The sequence below is a fragment of the Callorhinus ursinus genome, unplaced genomic scaffold (genome assembly GCF_003265705.2).
Source record: "Callorhinus ursinus isolate GAN/ISIS: 27379988/994484 unplaced genomic scaffold, GSC_fseal_2.0 scaffold22, whole genome shotgun sequence".
Taxonomy (NCBI): Eukaryota; Metazoa; Chordata; class Mammalia; order Carnivora; family Otariidae; genus Callorhinus; species Callorhinus ursinus.
Genome location: NW_027397084.1, coordinates 24,873,891 through 24,896,430, shown reverse-complemented (window position 1 = coordinate 24,896,430; position 22,540 = coordinate 24,873,891). Strand labels below are relative to the sequence as shown.

At 37.6% G+C, this 22,540-nt stretch overlaps 1 long non-coding RNA gene across 1 annotated transcript in view; it reads right to left on the bottom strand.

The window, feature by feature from the left end:
• Positions 1-2,190: 2,190 nt before the first annotated feature.
• The window catches only part of LOC141374812 (uncharacterized), a 138,548-nt gene continuing 118,198 nt past the window's right edge, over positions 2,191-22,540 (bottom strand). Inside the window, exon 5 of the long non-coding RNA XR_012381948.1 lies at positions 2,191-2,353. This is a non-coding gene — a long non-coding RNA (uncharacterized lncRNA). The remainder of the gene's footprint in view (positions 2,354-22,540) is intronic.

Genomic DNA, 22,540 nt, shown 5'->3' with positions numbered 1-22,540 from the left:
AATTAACAAGGTTGTAACTTCCAAGCTGTGCTTAATGTGATTCATGCTGTATACAGTTGGAGAGAAAAGGCTAAACGATAAGCAATACTTTACACTGCATAATAATTGTTACATTTTTGACATGAAATCAAACACACCACTACTAGAAAGGGAGTGCCCCCAAATGCGCTCAAAGAGCCAGCAGTGTTTTTGAGAAATTTTTAGCACCTTGGACTATAGGACACCATAAATAAGAGACTGAGGGGTAGGTAGGTAGGTTGGGGAGGTTTGACCCCAAAATCTGGTGCAATGCTCCACAATATAAGGTTATTTATTTAAGAGTGGCAATGGTGGGAAAATAATACTGCTGGTTTGAAACAAAAAATTAATGAATGATAATAAACGGAGATTCCTGTAGCAGGTCTTGAAAGTGGAGTTAGAACTGTGGGGAACGGACCTGTGCTCCGGGGCAAGGAACAGGTTTGCGGGCTCCCACTGCACCTGACTCTTGCTGGCCCTGGGTGCTTCAGGAACAAGAAGCACCTCTGGCCCCGCCCTGGGAGATCTGCCAGGATTGGGCTTCTCAGGTCTGCAGTAGAGACTGAAATCTCCCCCGCTGGTATGCCAGCGGCGAATCCAAGTGGAGTCATGGGCCTTGCCCCTTTTCCTCTCCTGCCTTCGGAACGGCCTCTGCGGTGAAATCCGGCCCGAGAAGTGCTCTTGGGCCCCGGGTTCCGCAGGTGGACCGCGCCAGCAAGGAGGGCGCAGATTCCTCGGTGAGCGGAGGGGCGCGCTGGCCTGGGTGCCTGCAATGTCATGCGGCTGCGCGCAGAGCGCAGAGAGGGCGCTCGGGCCACCAGTGCTCCTGGACAGCAAGTTGGCAGGTGTGTAGGTTGATGTGTGCATGGCCACTGTTGTGTTGAAATTGCTGTTTGCTGCCTAAAAAGCCCCTTTTAAAGGGGCTTTTTAGCCCCTTTAAAGACATTAAAGATGTCGCCAGATTTTCTCCATTTGTTTCTTTTTTATTATTTGTTTTTAAAGCATGCATTACATATGCAAATTAATTTTGGCCATCCCTAAGATTGAGGGGAAATAACGGGAAGGGTATAATGTGTTTGAAGATGTGTAGTCCACAATATATACCGCTTACTTGTTTCCTGACACCTTGACTACAGTAACAATCTACACATTACATGAAAATGCACCATATTGAAAAATAAAAACAATACACAAATTGCACAAAAATTCATACAAGTATGATTGCTGTACAAAAGGAGGCAAGAACTCTTTAGAAATGAGAGGTTATGTAATTGGAGCAGTTTGCAATGCAGAAATGTTTCTAAAATTTTCCCAGAATTTTTGCCTCATTTGTTTAGAACCCAGACTGTCCACACTGTGTGTTTTCATGTGACCAGCCATGCTGGGGCCTTGAGAATCCTGTGATGGAGATGACTAAACTGACTGTTGGCTTCATAATAGACAAATAACAGAAAATTAGGCATGAAGACATGACAGACTCTCCTGTCTTTCCATACTGAACCTCTTGAATGTGAAAACTTATTATCAATTTTAAGAGGAAACTTTTTTGTGGAGCTGAGCCCCAAAATAACATTGATTTATGCCAAGACCATACCAATTCCATTAAAATGGACACAGTAGTTTCAAGCACTAATAAGAGTTATTAGAACACTAGGTAATTAGGCTTCACGAGTTGCTTTGTAACATGGGTGTTGTTTGGCCTCCTTCAGCTTCCCTGGCTCCTGTTAAGATTACGCTCATAAAAACACACATAGATGATACTCATTGTTTATATGATAGAACATTTCATATTTTAAAAAACATTAAAACTGAAAGGAATGCGAAGGAAGCAGGCCAGATTATTCAGAGAGGAAAACTGAAATCAATAGACGCCAATGTCACAGCTGTGAAGATGACCCCTGGGGGCTCTCTTCCTGGTAGTGTCAGCAGAGAGGAAAGCCTACAAAACCTAAGTCAGTCCTTGTAGAAGCAAAGACATATCTCAGAAATTGGAGCAGGGATTTAAATTAAAGTCCTCCTCAAGCTGGATTCTCTACATGTGGATAGGAGTATCTGAAGAGTGTACAATCAAGTTCTAAATGTTATATTTTGGTGTAGGGGCTAGAGGAGTTTTAAAATGAGTCTGCTCTCCACTAAGAACCATCACTATCACTCTCACCTACCTCCTTCTTGATGCCTCAGAATTCCCTCTTGGAAACTGGAGAACAGAAGATTCCCCGGATCCACCTGTATCTAAAATTCTATCACGCTACGAGTGTGCCCTGGAGCGGTGGAAGGCTATCACAGAAGCCTCCCCAGGTGGTTGAGGGACCAGGTGGCAAAGAGCAGCCAGGCTCTGAAAAAAAGGGAAGGGTATAAAGTTTGAGAAGGCCTGTTCTTCAGACATGGAACAGATCCAGCATAAGTCACAAATAAGAGAAGTTTGAGAAAGATGATAAAGAAGCCATGCTTTCATCGTATCCATTCAACAAATTTATTAAGTACTTCCTCACCTTGCCATGTGCTTGGAACACACAGTAGGATACAGGCAGGTGGAGTCCCTGCTTTCACCTTTCTTACCGTGTAGTAAGATACAGACAAGCAAATGTGAGGCAGATTCAACAAAGTAGATATTGCTGGGTGGTAAGGTCATGGGTGCTGTTTATGATTTTATGATGAATTCCTTGTGTTTTGTAAGTTACAAACACATACAACAATAAAAATGTATTTTTTGTAATGAAAATAGTTTTTTAAAAAAGAAGAAAATATATTTTAAAAAGCTACTTCACATAAATATTAGAGTTTATGTTTAGCAGGGTGGTATTATAAAATCCTTTGAGAGTTAACAGAGGAGCTACCTGAAGCTCAGGTTAAGTAGCTGATTAAGATCACAGAACTATAGTGAAAAACTAGAAGAACACAGCGGCATGCAAAGAAGTACATCTTACCAAAGTTTTGTTTTTTGTTTTTCTTTTCTAAGCAGGAGAGCTAGGATTAAAGCCTAAATCCTCTAAGGCTCCAAATCCCAGGTCCTTTCTACCACCTGACAGGGCCTACTAATAACTGCAATATGCAATCTGAAGGATCAAGGTAAGAACTGCAACATACTCAGTCATAAAAAATGAAATGGAAGAAACCTATGTAAGAAAAACATCCTCAAAAATTTGAGTCTTATTGTCTTCCTTTCACTCTCTTCTATCCCTCTTCCTTTTAATTCTTTTTTTTCCTATTTACATTAAAGACATATTCTTAAATAGTATTTGGAAAAGAAATAAAGGGAAAAAATTACATATTCGCACTATACTAAAATGACTACTGCTGATAATATGGAATGATTCCTTTTAAATTTTTTTCCTAGAGTTAGGCTTTTAAAAAAGATTATAATTATACTGATACCTAATTATAAACCTTTGGTGGATTTCTGCTATAATTACCCAAAATTAATATTAAAAATTTAGCCAACAATAAGGGAACATCCCCGAACTAAAAGAGTAATAAATATATCAGATAAACAATCTTAGATCAACATTTCCTTAAGTGTATGCCATAAAACACTAGACACATGAAATGTTCATTAAGAAAAAGGTTTAGTGGTAAATGAAGTTTAGGGAACATTTCAGAGTCTCATCCCATTTTGGAGATTCACCATGCACTTTGCAAAAATCTGAGAGAAGCAGTGTTTAAGAAAGGAAAAATTTCTTTAAATTTTATTTAACTCAACACTTCCTAAGTTTATTTGCACATAGAAATTTAAAAATATATATTACACTTATTAATGTCTTTTGGAATAGGAACAAACTTTGGGATACACTGCACTGACTTCTCTAGTTAATTCCAGTGCTAGATTTTAAAGGACAACATTATTAGACTTGGTTACCTTGCCATGCAGTCGCCAATAGGAAAAGACACTGGAAGACAAGGAGCTTCCAAGATCAGCGAGGCCAGAAGTGAGAGGGCAAGTGGGGGACAGCCAGGAACTCTGCACTTCGAAACTACACCTAGAAATGAAGCATTCAGAACTCCATCCCCCAATATCTTTGAAGTGTCGGTTTAACATAACATTTCAAAATTCTAAATTTTCCCTGTCAGAGATGTCAGCCAGTGGAAGAAGCCTGGAGAAATCACTAGCAGAAGGTGAACCACTGACATTATTTGCTGATTCTTCCTTTCTTCTTGACATTTCCTTGACAACTTAAAAGCATTCTTATTTTGTTTCATCCTATTCCTATCTCTACATTCAAGTAGATCCTACAAGGAAAATATCTCATGTCTTTTCTTTCCTCTCTACTCTTACTGTCTCATTATTCATTTAATAATTCTCTTTTGGGCACCTATTCCATTCTTAGTAGACATTTACAAGAAACATGGTATCTGCCCTGAAAAAGCCCACACCGAATGCGGGAGACTCATTCAGGTGTTATCATCTCTCACCAATATCACTGTATTCTGTCTTTCCTGCCTTCAGGTCAGTACACCCTCTAAAATTCCCATGCTTAGCTATTCAAAACCCAAATCTGATCATGTCACCCTCTGTCCTAAAGTCAAATAATAGCTGCCTAATGTTATCTATATACATTTAGATCGAATTACAGGAAAATGTCAATATTCCTATAAAGATGACAATTTCATCGGGTTCAACACAATAAAGTGAAATTTCCATTTTTCCCCTTGTTGGCTACCACATTATATGAAAATCCTGAGAAGGATCTTTTCCAAATCTGAAAGGCATGTTAGTATCACCAGACTTAAAATACAGTCTATGAGACATGCATAAAATCTGCTTTATGAGCCCTAAATCAAAAACCATAGGGCACACTCTCCAATTACTGGCAGTGATTTAAAATGTAGATGCTTCTCACATGGGCAACTCTGGTTTGCTCTAGGTAAATAGCAGCATCAACTCCTGCTACATGTACCTTTAACCCAATAAATTTCCTGCATGTTCCAGCTTTTTCCTTCATGTTCTACTTCCTCATTGGGTTATTGTGAGAATTAAACATAAAAGAATCTATGTAAAGTAGGTGACAAATTACATTTGCTATTAGCAATAGGCCTGACAAATTCTCACTTTTGCAAAAAACCTTCATTTACAACCCTATTGAAAGTAATCTCTCCCTCTGCACTGTTCTCCTAGCATTTCCTTTGTATCTCTAATAAAGTACATATCAGGGTCTATCTTGAGTTAGAATTATTTATGCATGTGTCTATTTTCTACCATGGATTATGGAACCCTTCTGAGCAGGGATCATATTTTATTCATGTTTCTCACCTACATTGGGCAGGGGGCCTTGCACTGTGAAAGCAATTTTGCCATGCATAAAGCCCTATCAATTTGATAATGATTTGCATGAAACATATGCTGAATTGTATTGAATTCTTTGTTAGTGAGGGTCAATACCACTCCTCTCTGGGAACAATGTTCATGAAGTTAGAAGTTAGGAAATTCTTCTTTCAATGAGAAGGCTTGCCTGGATGGCAGAAATGTGGAGCCCAAATGCAGCTTCTTATTGTTCTCCCTAGAACAATTCCACTTTCCTAAAGGTGGAATTATCTTTCTGCCTTAGTCATAGTGTAAGTAAACACAAGTCATCTTGCCTAATGAGACATCCATTTCCTCTTTTACGGATTCTTAGACAAAGGAATGAATGCATAAGACTCCCAATTATCTAAGTAACTGGGGCAGTGAAGAGTTAAGGAAGTATTCCAGGAAATTCGTGGTCTAGGACTTCTTTTTCAGTGTTTTGAGAACACAAAGCTTTTGAGAAGAGCAAACCATGGAGGGCTATTCCTGTGAATGACTTCCACTCTCTTTCCAAGACTTCCATTCACACTTCAGGAGAATGAAATCCAGAGAAGTGAAGAAACATGCTCAAAAATTATATGATGATGGGCGCCTGGGTGGCTCAGTTGGTTAGGCGACTGCCTTCGGCTCAGGTCAGGATCCTGGAGTCCTGGGATCAAGTCCCACATCAGGCTCCCTGCTCAGCAGGGAGTCTGCTTCTCCCTCTGACCCTCTTCCCTCTCGTGCTCTCTGTCTCCCATTCTCTCTCTCTCAAATAGATAAATAAAATCTTTAAAAAAATTATATGATGAAAGGAAATATTTCTGTTCTGTGATGGATTTAGGCCAACCTCTATGGAAAGCAAGGGGTCAGTCTGAGATAGTTCCAGAATCTTCTAATTTTAGATATCATACATTTCTAATCCCAGGGGTTATCTCACCCTTGCTGTCAAAAAACTGACAGAGGAGAATCCAGGATAGACAGGAGAGTAAAATTGTAGCTTTAAATGCTGTTCTATGAAATGCTGCTCCTGGTGGTTTCCAGGAAGCCAGGAAGGCATTAAAACTTAAGAGACTGCTATGGAGAAGGTCACCTTGAAGCTCAAGTTTTGAGAGCAACATATGCTCTTTTAGCCCTTGGGGGATATAATCTTTTTTGTTCTATGGAACTTGCAGCTAATCGGACCAACTTCAAGATGCTAGGCAAACTTGACTCAACTGACATGGAGCCAGAGGAGCCACGGACAGGAAAACATCCATTTTATCTCCTTCCTCTTCATCACACTATTTGCTCACCCTGTCAGCTGTGCCCGAATCAAACCTCTTTAATGGTTTAATCAAACCTCACTTCCCCATTTAATTACCTCCCTATCACAATCTTCTGCCCTTTGTTTCTGCTTTCCATGATCAGCCTTACTATCCTTCCCTGCATAAATCTAGCCATATCCAGACAATTTCAACCATACCCCTTACCTGTTCCAAAATATAGAAAGGCAAAGAAAAACTCCTTGACCTCCCAAATCACAGATGGCAGAAAATCACATGTGTTAAAATTAACTAAGTACAAATTAACTTTATCAGAGGCAGTAGAATGTTGTGGTTAAGAGGGAAAACTCTGAAGCCAGACTGTCATACACATCCTGGTTCTACTACTCATCACTTAACCTCTGCGTACATCAGTTTACCCAGTGTTAAAGTGAGAATGGTATTGATACCAACTGCATTAGTTAGGATAGTGAAAAAATAACAGCCACCTAAATGAAAATAGAAGTTTACTTCTCTCTGATGGCGTGTAGGGCTGATGAGGAGGCTGTGAGACTTATTAGGCTCCTCTGTTGTATTCTGCTCTTCTTAAAAATGTGGCTTCCATCTCATGGACCATGATGGCTACTCCAGCTCCACCTGGCTAGATGTCCACACTGTAGCCAGCAGGAGAGGAGTAAGAGAAAAAGGAGTAGGCCCTCATTTCCATTAACAGTATGATCGAGAATTTCCCCCAACTCACTTCCACTCACATCCCATTAGCCAGAACCTACTCAGTGGCCACATTTAGTATCAAGAGATGCCATATGCCTTTTGCTGAAACTTCTATTACTATATCAAAACAGGAGAATAAAAACTGGTGAGAAACCCAGTAATCTCTGCCACACCAATGCTGTAGAGTTGTGTAGATTAAATGAATCATACATGTAAAGCACTTAAAACAGTCTAGAACATTGAAAATCCTTGATGATATTAGCTATTAAAATAATAATACTATTAGTCCATTATTATGCCTGTTTCTTCTCCCTGCTTTTGTACTATATTTTTGTGGAAAGTGAGAATCATGTGAAATATTTAGACCCTTTAAAAATAACTATTAATATGAAATGCATGCTAATTTTTTAAAACTAAAATAAGTGAAAGTAAAAAGAACAAAATAAGGGGTGCCTGGGTGGCTCAGTTGGTTAAGCATCTGACTCTTGGTTTCGGCTCAGGTTGTAATCTCAGGGTTGTGGGATCAAGCCTGGTGTAGGGTTCTATGCTCAGTGGGGAGTCTGCTTGGGATGCTCTCTCTCTATCCCTCTCTCTCTGCCCCTCCCCTGCTTGTACACACACACATACCCTCTCTCTAAAATAGACAAATAAATCTTTAAAAAAATCTTTAAATAAATTTTTAAAAAAAGAACAAAATAAGAACTACCCATCAAAACTTTCAGTATAAAGATCCACATAATTATAATAGGAACAGTTTTGAGCAATAGAATTTTTTAGTATTTTCAGAAAATCTATATGTAAACATCAAAGTATTAACTAGGAAATTAGAAAATCGTGGAATTCAGAAAAATCAATGTTTGCTTTGTCATATGTTTGAAAGGAACTGAATTTCTTAACAAACAGAAATGGCAAATATTGAGCTATTTTCTTGACAAAAGATCAAGGGATTTAATTTGTTGGTCAAAGAGTTGACTAACACTTAATGGGTACTTCTAAGAGAATAAAGAGACTCTCCTAAGCAAAGTGTGGAAACAGAAGTAAAACAAATGAAGGCAATCTTTTAAACCAACAAGTGGCAAAACTTTGGCTAATATCAGATATGTGTAAAGCAGAGGCTTTTCTCATATAAAAACTCATTAAGTTTTTAAGGTTATCACTAGCTCTTTGGGACAGTACAGAAAGCTGATTTCTGTACCCAATGGATGAATTTATACTTTTTATATTGTCTATTATCATGGAGTTTTATTACAATATTGCAGACTTAGAGAGAACAGAGTGCTGGTTTTGGAATTAGATCATCTGGGTTTATATCCTAGCTTTACTTATTGACTGTATGACCTTGAACAAGTTACTCAACCTCTGCATGTATTAGATTTGTCGTCTGAAAATAGGAACAATAGTAATACATGCCCCATAGAGTAATTATGATGATTAATTAAAATAACATGCATAAAGTTGTTAGAGCAGAAGCATTCGGGAATTGTTAGCCATTTAATTATTAATATTACCCAAGTCTTTTAAATGTTTTACAGCATTACAGGGGTGCCTGGGTGGCTTAGTCAGTTAAGCATCTGTCTTCGGTGCAGGTCATGTTCCGAGGGTCCTGGGATTGAGCCCTATATCTCCCACGTCAGGATCCCTGCTCAGCGGGGAGTCTGCTTTTCCCTCTCCCTCTGCCTGCCCCTCCCTCTACTTGTGCTCTCTCTCTCTCTCTCTCTCTCTGTATCAAATAAATAAATAAAATCTTTTTAAAAAATTTTTACAGCATTACAGACGTTAACTTCTTACTTTTATATAGCTTTACCAATCACAAAATTCTGCTATCTCCACTGTCTTATTTGATTGTCACTATTTTGTCACTACAGTTCTCAATTAGGGGCATTATCCCCATTTTAGAGGCAAGGAAACTAAAGCTAAAAGAGAGGAAATAAATTACCCAAGATTGTGGACCCTCCAAACCAATGGGCCCAAGTCAATGACTTGGTACTCTTGCAGGTTAGCTTACCTCTGCTTTAATCAGAGGAACACTGGTGGTGATGATACATGAACCTTAGGTCATATGGTCCAAACAACTCTTCTATGGACCATGACACATGGCCATGCCTTCCTTGACACCCCTGATTAGGCCAGGGAGAGCACATGACTTTAGGGCAGTGAGAAAGCTCTGCCCCAACAAAGATGACAGTCACTTTCTATGTTCTCTTTTGGAAATTTGAGCATTTCTAGCATTTCTGACGACTGGTGTTAGAAAGAGCTTCACCCTACCCCATAATCTTCATCACTCCTACCTCAATTTCTTAAAATGGACCTTTTCTTAATAATGAAAACTCCATTTTAAAGACTCTCTTTAAACATGATTGTTACCCTTAAGCCCCATCTAAACACAAATTTTAAGATGCCACTGAAAGGAGACTTGAAAGTTCTTACCAGAAACAGAAACTGAGAAGCATATGGAGGGAGACCAGGGGTGCCCAAGGAAGGGCATGATTTTCATGAACACTGCCTAGTACTGATGTAGCTATTCCTGGCTAGCACAGTAGCAGTTCCAAGAGCAGGGTGAGTTTCTAAATCATGGTAAAGGCAAAGATCAACAAAATCTTACTTTCTATTGACAAAAGTTCACTTAATTCTAGATTCTAACACAGTGTTGAATCCTGCTTATTTGGGAATCCACAAGTCTTCCTTAAGACCCTCTGTGGGTCTCTTTTGTAACTACATGAGTGTCTCAGAGTAACTCACTGGTGTCTCTGTTTTCTTGCAACCAAAGACTAACACAAGGAGATATGTAAATTATCAATTAAGATCTCTGTTAGGATTTTGAAACAAAAACACCCTATATTTTACATATGAAACTGTATGGACAGAGATGCACAGAAAGCTCGTCGGCAATGAGAGAGAAGAATGAGGCAGAGGTACAGAGAGAACTAGAAAAAGATGCAGAGTCAGAATCCCTTAGTTCAGTTGTTCCTTCCCTTGAGTTTTCTGAGATATCCAGTGACCCTATAGCAAATTCTTTTTCCCCCCAAGCTAGCTCAAGTTAGATTTCTGTAGTTTGCAACCCAAAATAGAGCTAATGTCTATATTTCTCATCCCAGAATTCTTTGGGAGAATTCAACTGGATGTATAATTCAAATATGAACACACATATATATGACACCAAACAGGCTATCTTAGAAGTTTAGGAAAGCATTAGGTCACACTGAAAACCCAGCATTTAACCTTAACTGCCTGGTTTTGAAAAGATAGTCACGCACACCAGTGCTATTCAACTAAGGCAACATAATTATTGTTACAAAATGTTCCATGAATATTGTAATGTTTCTGAGCAAAGAGCACTGGCACCTGGGTTAAAGGATGATTGAATAGCAACCCTAAATATAGAGCCCTCCAGAGAGCTAGAGAAATTTGTCTCCCTGGAGCTATTTGCTTACATTCCAGTGTGGTGAAGGTAATGAGGTAGAAACCTTCCCCTCCTCAGAGATCATTTGTTTACATTCCAGAGCAAAGCCCCTTCACCCCCACTCTGTCTCTTTCTCTTCCCAGAGAGGATGATGGGAAGACATGCTAGCTGGCCTATATCCTAGATAAGATTGAGTTTCACAATGTTTTCCTCTCCTGTGGTACCTATGCAGGTCCACCTGGTTCTCCCAGAGCTGTCATGTGGGCATGTGGGGAACTGACACAAGATGCTCTGTGAGGAAATAAGAGATCTATTTTCTGATCCAGCCAGAGATCTTGTGTTTCTACCAATTAGTACATATATAATTATATAACTATAACTATACATATATAGTTTAATATATAAATATATAATTTAATATATAAAACTAAATATATAACTTGTTAACTTCTAGGTAGGGTAATATCTCAAATTTTGCCCAGTTTCAGACTTAACACTATATCCTAGATTGCCCAAGATAATCCTAGTTTACATTTACTATACGGAATAATCATTAATAGACCTCATCTTATTCTCAAAACTGTCCCTGTTTGGGAGGTAAATCATTTATGTTCACCCAATATACAACTCATAGAATCTCAAGAGGTATCCTTCAAGAAGTGCAATATTACCTAACTTTTTGCAGTTTTTGATACTGGTGAATCATTCCTTTAATTTACCAACTCAGGTTACTCTGCCAGTAGGTTATAATGCCAACTCAGGTTATATTGCCACTGAAATAGTAAGTGTCCCTTGAGGCTTCTCCCTCTCAATTCCTCTAGAACTTGGTACCTGTGTTGAAGCATACATCTTCTGCTTTGTCTTGTAGCATATTTACGTTTACTATACTATACTTGTCCGCAATATTTTTCTTCATATATGTGTCCACTGACTAATCTGGAGTTAAACAAAAGAATAAAATATCTCTTAGATAAGGCAAATAATTATCCCCAGGTTCAACTGCTTAAAGGTTCAGGTTGTTTTCAGGTTTACTAAGAATATGGTTTACCTATGCCCAAGCTGTATGGCAACAACTCTCATGCGGCAACTTAAACAGGACTGATAATTGGTTTTCCTCGACAAATGGAAGACTGAGACACAACATTAAGTCATTTATCCCAGGTTAATAGCAAAAGGGAAAACAAAACTACAAAATACAGCTACTGGAATTCCTGTTCAGCATTCTATCCTCTGTATGACTGCGTTTCTATTTTGTGTGTTTACTCTGTGGTGTAATGTATTTTTTTGAAAGATTTTATTTATTTATTTATTTATTTATTTATTTATTTATTTATTTATTTATTTGACAGAGAGAGACACAGAGAGAGAGGGAACACAAGCAGGGGGAGGGGGAGAGGGAGAAGCAGGCTTCCCGCGGAGCAGGGAGCCTGATGCGGGGCTCGATCCCAGGATCCTGGGATCATGACCTGAGCCAAAGGTAGCCGCTTAACGACTGAGCCACCCAGGTGCCCCGGTGTAATGTATTTTATTGTGTAATGCGTACAATGTATTTTATTCATTATAAGACACTGTTCTGAAATAACGGTCCTGCTGTCTAACACAACATTAATAATAATTCATTCGTAAGGACCATGTTTTATTTATAATATTGATTTTATATGTATTCATATATATGTATATATTAATATTCTGGAAATACACAGATAGGTCCAGAAATAGAAGTTTTTGTTCAAACTTAGTATGGAAATGCATTTAACTATATTACAAAATTACCTACCACTGGAAGACAGTATACTCCAGACTCAAATTACAAAACTGATGTATATTAAAGTAAATTTAATTTAAATTACAAAGTTTTCTACAACTGGAAAAGATCCTAGTTCAGTCCCCTTAAATTGCAAAAATAGTGTTTTCCCTTTGCCATTCATTCACAAACAAAATAATTTAACTTTATCCCAGACAACCATATAGGTCCCAGTGCCTGCCTGCCTATCTATTATCTATCTATCTATCTATCTATCTATCTATCTATCTATCTATCTATCATCTATCTATTTCCTTCTTATACTTATGAGAGAAGCTACCTATTGGTAATGGTTCATTTATATTCTTTTACTCTGAACTTGTACTTTTAAATCTAATTCTTAACTACCACCATAACTGCTACCACCCCCTACTCCTCAGTCCCTCCCACACTAGTCTGTTCCTTGACATATTTTCCTTGCAGTGATGATCCTGTTCCTTGTCCTTCATTGGTCTTTATTCTGTAGGCTCTTACCTGCTGCCATCTGCTAGACCCAGTGTCTCCTCCAAAGATCTTTTCCACAACTCTTCATGTCCCAGTCTAGGCCTCTAACCAGTCACATAGACCTCATCAGGAAATTCAGCATCCTATTTATTACTTTATCCTGCAGAGTAATTTTCTCTTTATTGGTCTTTACCTTTTCAACCCAAATTAGGCATCGAGTCTTTTTTTATCATTATTATTTTCATATTAAAAGGAAACATAAATCATCTTCCCAAATTAAAAGAGCAATTATGTTCAGGGGTAATATTCAAACTTTTTAGCAGAAAAAATGACAAAGGTACCAAGCTACCAGAACTGACCGTAGCGAGGCTGCAACTCTGCATATGTGTTGCCGAAGTGAGCACAGTGAGGCTGCAACTCTGAGTGACAATCCAGTGGGAGAGGGATTCCACTGACCTCTTAAAGCAGGGATTCTTAAATGTGGTTGCATACTAGAATCACCTGGGGAGCTTTTCAAGCCCATCAATGATTGGCCCCAACCCCAGTCCAGTTGAATTGGAATCTCTAAGGAGAGGGTCCAGTGTTGGTATGTCTAAGAAACTTTGCAGCTGATTTTTTTTAAATTGTGAAATGATCACTACAATAAATCGAGTTAATATCCATCCCCATAAATAGCTAACAGAATCTTTTTCTTTTGATGAGAACTTCTAAGATCTCTCTTGGCCACTTTCAAATAAGCAGTACAATATTATTAACTACAGTCGCCACTTTTGCAGCTGATTTTAATGGGCAGACAGGGCTAACAACTACTGGGTTAGATGAATGAAATATGTAGCCATGACTATTACTGCTCAAACTGTAGCCAGTTTTTGACATGGTTTTTCTTCTGTTCTTCTGAGACCCAGAGGGGTGAAGTGAATTGACCATATTCAACACCAGAATTGGTGGCTAAGAAGAAACTTTTATCTTGATCCTCTGATCCCCAGTCTTCTTTCCCCTGTGCCAGGCCCCTACAATATACACTTAGCATGCTGCAAATTACCACATTATATACCTATTTTGTTACAGTAGCCACTTGTGATTAGTCACATAACTCCATGTATACTTAGTGACCTACTTTCTTGAATGCTCATCAAAGGCAGTTGTTGAGGATGAATAGGTTATAGTCCTGATTGGTCTGGCTGTTTAAGATCCACCGTGCCATGCCTTGCAATAAGTAGGTAGTAGTGTTATTGTCGTAATTGTCATTACAAACTGATGAAACCAAAGTACAAACAGAGAAGGAGTATAAAGCATAGCAGGAAGTACTCCGTGATTCTGATCTCATTGCAATATCCAAATGCTGTCTTGTATCAAGAGGCATCTGTGGGAATGCAAGTGAGCAATATTTACAGCATCTGTGTAAGGGGATGGCAGAACTGGTAGCACAGGTTCCGAATGAGTAGAGAAAAGCTGTGTTCAGTTTGTTCCCTTATCTTACAGATGGAGCCAAAATCATGCAGTGAGTTGAGATGCAGAGCTACAGTTAGAAATTGGGTAGCCTCATCATCAGTGGAGTTGGTAAAGTATTCCAGTACTCTCCTTCGAAGAGCCCCCATAACAATATAAATTTACAATTGTTTTGGACATACATAGGAATAAGATTTCTAGTAGACTAGTAACTAATACAATTCTGAATTTTGAGGGTAAAATCCTGTACTCTAGGGGTGCCTGGATGGCTCAGCCAGTTAAGTGTCTGCCTTCGGCTCAGGTCATGATCCCAGAGTCCTGGGATCAAGTCTCACATCAGGCTCCCTGCTTAGCAGGGAGTCTGCTTCTCCTCCTCCTTCCCACTTGTGCTATCTCTCTCTCTCTCTCAAATAAATAAAATCTTTAAAAAATAATAATTAATTAATTAATTTAATTTAATTAAATCCTGTACTCCGGTTCTTCCTATGTCAGTTTTGGATGTTATAAAAACAACCCAATTAAAAAATATTTCATTATAGCAATCTAGCAGTCTTGTTTGCCATATACCTAGCGGTGTGCAGAGCTTTTCTCTCCCTGAAAACAAAGATCTCATAACCAGTAATCATCAATGTTAACAGGCACTTGCTGTAATATTTAATTTATAGGAGAAAAAAAGAAAGAAAGAAACTCCAAACTGCAGCCTTAGGCTGGCAGTCTGTAGCTCAGCCTCTCTGCATTTTAACCAGCCTAAAGTATTAAATATTTAGGCTCAAGGGATCTGTGATAGTTTAGACCCAGCTGTAATATTGGTTTACAGTCAGGAAAAATAACTTTCCACCTCAGAAGCAAAATTAAAGTAACAATCATTAAACTGTATAATTGAGCATTGTAACTTTGAACTACAATTCAAATAGAGGTGTATGTTTTCCCATTGTTTCAAATTGTCAATAATTAAAGTCATCATTAATGTAGTTTATGTAGCAACCACTAAATAATCCAAGAATGGGAATGCCTAATAAACCGTATAAATGTATTTTATTGATGCACATTTTTTTACATAACTCTATGTGTACATATAAATATACCTCATTAATCTAGATACCACTAATTTATAGAGTGTATTAATACAGACACTGGGTATTTTTGAAACAGTTCAGACACAGAATCTCTGTTTGGATTAATGATGAAGCATTCAAATGAGTTGAGTGCTGAAAGGGGAAGAGGAAGAAGCTCATTGTCTTAAAGATTCTTTTAGGTTAGATTTTTATAACTGGATTATTATTTTGAAATTAAAGTGTTAATTGCAGTGTATGTTGAAAGTCACTGAATGAAAAGTATTTCGGAGGCAGAATAGCATAGTTGTTAGAATGAACCTATCAGGATTGAATCCTAGGTCTGCCACTCACTTAGCTGGGTAAGCTATATTTAATGAAATACTGCTTTAATGAACAAAAGGGGGAAAGTACTTGCAATTCAGGCTGCTCAAAAATCTTGATCACATGATTACCATTTACATAGTCTTATCTAGACTCTGATTCAAGTAGACAATAATTCATTAAATAATAGAACCCAAAAGTATCCCTGATACTCAGGTTTTGATCCACAAATAATCTCCATCACTCGTTCAAAGCTATCCTAAAACAAGGCTGCCTGTGAGATAGAAAGGTAGGACTTGGGGCCTACAAAGGCTTGAAGAACCATGCAATTTTGGCAAGTCTTTGGACATCTCTGAGCTCCACTGTCCTTCACTAGTAAAATGAAGATAATACCAACTCTTATGTTTGTTGGAAGGATTCAATTAAACAAAATAATGCTTTGATAAATGCTAACTTTTATTGATAGGAAGGTAATGATATCAGCATAATTTTTAAAACAAACATTTGATCTAAGAGAAAATGTTTTTTTTTTTTTAGTTTTATTTATTTATTTGAGAGAACACAAGTAGGGGGAGTGGCAGAGGGGGAGGGAGAGCAGATTCCCCACTGAGCAAGGGGCCTGATGTGGGGCTCAATCCCAGGACCCTGAGATCATGACCGGAGCTGAAAGCAGACACTTAACTGACTGAGCCACCCAGGTGCCCCAAGAGAAAATGTTTTAATAGTAATCATTTGAACATAACTAGGGTCTTGAAATTCAGATAATCAACTTTTTTTTTTTTTAAGGTGAATGCAGAAGGATCTTTTGACTTATTCTAGGGTTGTTTTGTTGTTGCTAAATAAGCTATATTATTCATAGTCTTTGAGGGTCCAAATTCAAAAGGTAAATAATTTGCTCCAAACCACACAACTAGGTAACATCCCCAGTGTATTAGGGTTCTCCAGAGAAACAGAACCAATAGGAGATACATAAATGTACACATTTGTTATAAAGTGTTGATTCAAGTGATTATGGATCCTGAGAAGTCCCACAATCTGCCCTCTGCATGCTGGAGACCCAGGAAGGGTGGTGGTCTAGTTCAAAAGCCTGAGAGCACAGAAGTCAATGGTATAGATTCCAGTCCAAGTCTGAAGGCCTGAGAACCAAGAGTGCCAAAAGTAAGAGCAGGTTAATGTCCCAGCTCAAGCAATCAGGCAGATAGTGAATTTAACTTTCCTCTGCCTTTTTGTTCTATTCAGGTCCTCAACAGATTGGATGATGCTTACCCACACTGAGGACTGTAATCTGCTTTAATCAGTCTACTGATTCAAATGCTAATCTCTTCCAGCAACACCCTCACACACACCTAAAAGTCATGTTTATCCATCTATCTGGTCATCCCTAGGCCCAGTCAAGTTGACACATAAAACTAACCATCACACCAAGTGTCTTGATGGCCAAGAATCAAAAATTTGATAAGGAATCCCCTAATTCCTCCTCCTTTTGGTTCCTTTTATTTATTCCAATAGCAGAATCATATTTTCAAATGAAATCTTACTTGCAATCACAGAAAAAGTTGGAAGGCATCTTTTGCTTCCATCAACCCTCTGAGACCTCCTGCCCTTGAGACATCTTTCTGAGGAACCCTCAGGCTCTGTGTAATACAGATTGAAAACCATTCTGTTCCACATTAATGTAGTTTCTACAGTCTATTTGAGAAAAGTAATTAAAGAATTGAATATTCTTATTCACATTTGAAAGTAATAAATCTATTTGGACATAATGCTAAATTTAGCAAGGCTTCTTTTATTATTAATTATTGAAGGAATATCAGATACATGTATTAAACTTACTAAAAGGCTTGTTCTTCATGGAGCTTTTATGATAAAATAGGACAAAACGTGATAAAAATCTAACAAATTTAGACGTGAATACATTTTTTTCCTGTGTCTTTCCAGCACTTTAATATCTTTTATGCCATATTTTATTTCTCCTGAAAAAAATGCTGATTAGAATATCATAATATGAGAATATATGTATACAATTACATATATCTTGCTCTTATATATCTGTAAGAGAGCAAGCAAGAAAGAAAATGACTACCTAGTACAGTTAGGCTAGTACTAATTTTTTTACATTTATTTTGTCACTTGATTCTCATGTAACTTCAATATGCCTAGGCCTCAATCATGCATGGATAAGAATGAGGCCATATTAGTATTAATATTCAATCTTGTTTGTTCTGTTTTTCACCCACTCAGCACAGAATTCCCAGTCCCGCTGATGTTGAACATTATATTTTTGTGCTTTCTTGCCAGCCTTATATCTTATTTGCTGAAATGTGTGTTCAAGCATTTTGCCAATTGTTCAATTGGTTGTTGTCCTAATATTGAATTTTAAGAGTTCTTTATATAATCTGAATACAAACCTTTTAGCAGATTTGCTAATATCTTCTCTATATATCTGTGGCTTTTCCTTTTGATCTCTTAGCAGTGTCTTTGAAAAAGCAGAAGTCTTCAATTTTGAAGAAATCTAATTTTCATTATTTTGGTGTATTATCTAAGGGTTATTATCTATAACCCTCATTATGGATCATAATTTCATGCTTCTTTGCATGCATTGTAATTTTTATTGGATACAAGATGTGATTTTTACCTTGTTGAGTGCTGAATATTTTTGTAGATATTTTTGGCTTTTGTTCTAGGATGCAGTAAAGTTACTTGCAAGCAGTTTGACCCTTTCAAATCTAGCTTTTAAGATTTTTTAGGAAGGACTGGAGTAGTGTTTGGTCTAAGGCTAATTATTCCCAAAACTGAAGGAAGGCCTTTGTGTACTCTACCCAATGCCATAATAATTATGAAATTTTCCAGTCTGGTGGGTAGAAACTGGTACTATTCCTGGCCCTAAGTGCAGGCACTATTACCTCAAATCCTTTTAGGAGGTTATTTTCTAGGCCTCAAGTAGTTTGCTCACTTGAATATACTGATCAGGAGTCTCCTAATTCCCAAGGGGACCTTCTGTAGCTCTTCAGAGTTCTTTCTCTGTACAGACCTCTCCTGTCCAATATTCTGCCCAGCAAACTCCCACAACCTTTTCCTGGACTCTCAGCACTGTCTCCTCAACCCAGGGAGTTCACTGGGTTCTACTTGGGTTTCCTTGCCTGCACTGCAACCTGGAAACATTCTCAAGGCCCTAATATGGGGGTAATCATATGACTCACCTTGTTCATTTGCTCTCTCTCAGGGATTACTGTGCTTTATTACCTAGTGTTCAAAGTCTTAAAAATCATTGTCTCAATATGTTTTGTACATTTTTTTCTTGTTGTAGTTTCATGCCAGAGAGTAAACCTAGATCCTGTTATTATATCTTGGTCAAAAGTGTAACTTCCTCGTGATTTTTAACTGGAAGTATAGTTACTTTAAATATGTTGGAGTAAGAAGATTGCCAAATATAAACACAAACCTCAATAAAGTGCCAATTTGGACAATCCAAGGACAATATGAAGACACAGGGAGTAAGGGAGAAAAGCAGGAGATAGAACCTTATGAATGGTTCTGAATCAACAGAACACTAAGGTCTTTCCTTTTAAGGCATTGCATTCCACAGCACTAGCAGCATCACAGTACATGTTATATAAGGCTGACCTACCTTAAAATGCATGAATCAACCTTTATTTAGAATTAACTTTTGATCCTTTGACCTTTTATGAATTCTTAGCACCAAAATGTCAAGAGGCTTTGAAAGTTTAATCAAAATGATGTCATTCCTTCTCACGGTCAAATCTGCACTGTGCCTTTTGACAGTGACTATGAATATTACAGCTAACTATTTTAACTCTCAATAACTCTCTTATATTTCTTATAAAGGAGAAAGGAGACTAAAAAGTGATTTACATATTGATTAAGTTACTACAACATCAAATCTAAACTAACATTGACCTGCAACACCTAAACGATCAATCAAATGATTTTGGAACTGATGGAAATCTGTCCAATTTTTTTTTCCCTTTCTTTTCTGCCTACACTCTTTGCTTCTACTCAGTTTTGTTATAAACTTTGTCCTGCAAAGCTTGAGCAAGCAAAGGAACCCGAGGAAAGGGCATTTGCTGTTCACTACTAAGAGTTGTGCCAGGCAGGTAGCAGCGGCAATAGGGTCTCAGTGAACTGGGGGAATGAAGCCCATCAAGAATTAAGATGACTCAGAGTAATTTGTGTTCTAGTTGCCTGATGCAATGACATTAGTTGGCAACATAAGAACTTATAGAAAGTAAAGGAATTACCATATGCTGTAGAAATTAGCAAATCCAGAGAACTTCAGAGCCCAGAGGTCTTACTCAGACTCTGCAAGATGAACAACCACAGCCATGTTTTACATGAGTTATACTGAAGGCAAAAATAAGAGCTGTTAGTGGCCTATCAAGTGTCTGGCACTGTAATCACACCTTGAGACATATATCTCAATTAGTCCTCACACCAATTATAGAAGAGTCATACTACTGTCCACATTTCACAAATGAGAAAACTGAGGCACTAATTAACTAATTAACTGAGGCACTATTTGAATCCAGGCCTAATTCAAAAGACTTCTTCCTTATTTTTTATTTATTCATTTTTGAATACATAGTAGATGCACGTGGTACAGAATTTAAAAGGGTAAAAAATGTCATAAAATGAAAAGTAAGTTTCTTTCCTTTCCTCTGTTCACCAGATGCACAGTTCCCCTCCCAAGTGACAACCACTTAATTCATTTGTGTACACTTCTACAGATGTTTTACCAACTATAATAGTATACATGTTCATTTTTCCTCTCAGTTGTGTTAGTAGTTGCCTTACATATTTTGATGGTTTGTTGTTAGGTTCATAGTAGTTTAGAATTATTATATCTTCTTAGAGAATGGACTCATGTTATCACTATGTAATGCTCCTATGTATCACTAATGAACTTCCTTGTTCTGAAATCGACTTTGTATGATATTAATGTAGCTCTTCCAGCTTTCTTTTGATGAGTGCTGGCTTGCTTTACCTTCCTCCATCTCTTTACTTTTAACTTATCTGAGTCTTCATGTTTAAAACAGATTTCTTGCTCTGCCACTTCAATTTTATGATGAATTCAAGAAAGGCATTCATTTTCATCCGTCCAACTTTTTAAAGTCATGAGCAATAACTTCCAAGCTGCTTACAGGTCAAAGCTGAAACCAGAAGTTTTTCTCAGCCCAATTATTTTTAAAGATAATTTCTTCTCAAAGACAATGAACATACATTTTAATACAGAGAAAGTCTTACCTTTCTCTTGACTAAAGCAGTAGAATGTGCATTGAATTCACTTAAGAGTTATATACATTGCTTTAAAATATGATAAAAAAGAGTTAATAGGATTCAGCTGTATATATCATTTAAGGTTGGATTTACATTTGTCACAAGACTGTTCTTACTAACTATATGTTTAGTACTAACTGAGAAAGTATGAAAATCCAAGGAATCTAAGTTAAACAAGACCTGTAGCCTTTTTTTTTTTAAGAAAACATATACAATTAATTTGAAAAATGCTGCAAATAGTCTTAGAGTGATCTTAACTGTTCCTTGGGCATAATTTTCTTGGTTTGGTAACTTAAAAATGCAATTCCATAATTTATTAAAGAGAAACCATCTGTACATTTTATAGAAATGTTTATTAATCTAACCAGTCTTGATTGTTACCCTTGGACCCCATTATGAGGGATCATATTAGTGATTATTGGTAGGGACAAAAAAAATCTAAACAATTGAGGTAACAATAAAGCATTTTCTAGAAGTTTTTCTTTTTCCATACTAAGTGATAACTCAGATTTCTTAGAGTACATAGAGTCACTAATCATGGAAAGGCAACATCTCTGAAATCTACAGAACTGACCTAGTTCATGAGAGTTTTGTATATTTATCAAGTTTCAGTCATGAATGTAGATTTGTGATACCTTTTGCTTAATACATAGTTGGAAAAGATTTCATTCCTGACAAACTATGACAATTTCTTCCACTAAGAGCATTTTTTTTGAGTGAGCTTTTTTTTTTTAATTGAATATAGCATATTGCTGATTAACCACCCTAAAACTTAATGACTTAAACCACAATAGTTTATTTTTTCTTAAGTTCCTCTAAGTTGACTGATTGATTCTTCTACTGGTCTGGTCTGACATTACTTATGTGGTGCATTCAACTAGTGAGGAACCTGAGGATGGGCTTGGCTGTGACAGGTGGGATTGCTGAGCCAATCTTTCCATGCAGCAAAGATTACAAGAGGGCAGGCTTCAGTGGATAAGCTCTCATAGGGCCTCTGCTAGCATCATGTTGGCTGATATTCCACTGGCCAGAAGCCATACAGCAAATTTCAGAGCCAACTGGGAGGGAAATATATATATAAGTGTCTGGATGCTGGAAGGTTTGGTTCACTGGGGAAAATTATTGTAAAAATCTCTCCCAGTCCTTCTTTTGGTTCCATCTATTCACATTTTTCCCACAGGCAAGATGTACTCACTCCTTCCAAGAACCCCAAAAATCTCATCCAATTACTGTATAAAGCTCAAAGTCCAGAATCTAGTCATTTGCATGACATCCTGATGCAAAGGAGATTTCACTGGTGAAATTTCTCAAGTGCACCTCTTTGGGAGCAGCTCCTCTTAAACAATGGATTCGTAAACTAAATAGTTATTATTTTTGTGCATACCTCCAACCTACATTGGTGAGATAGGGAAAGCATAACTTCAACCAGATACTTGGATTCCAAAAAGAGAGGAACAGAGGCACATGGCAGTCACTGGTCCATAACAATTATGCAGTCCTGCCCAGGACATGTTTTCT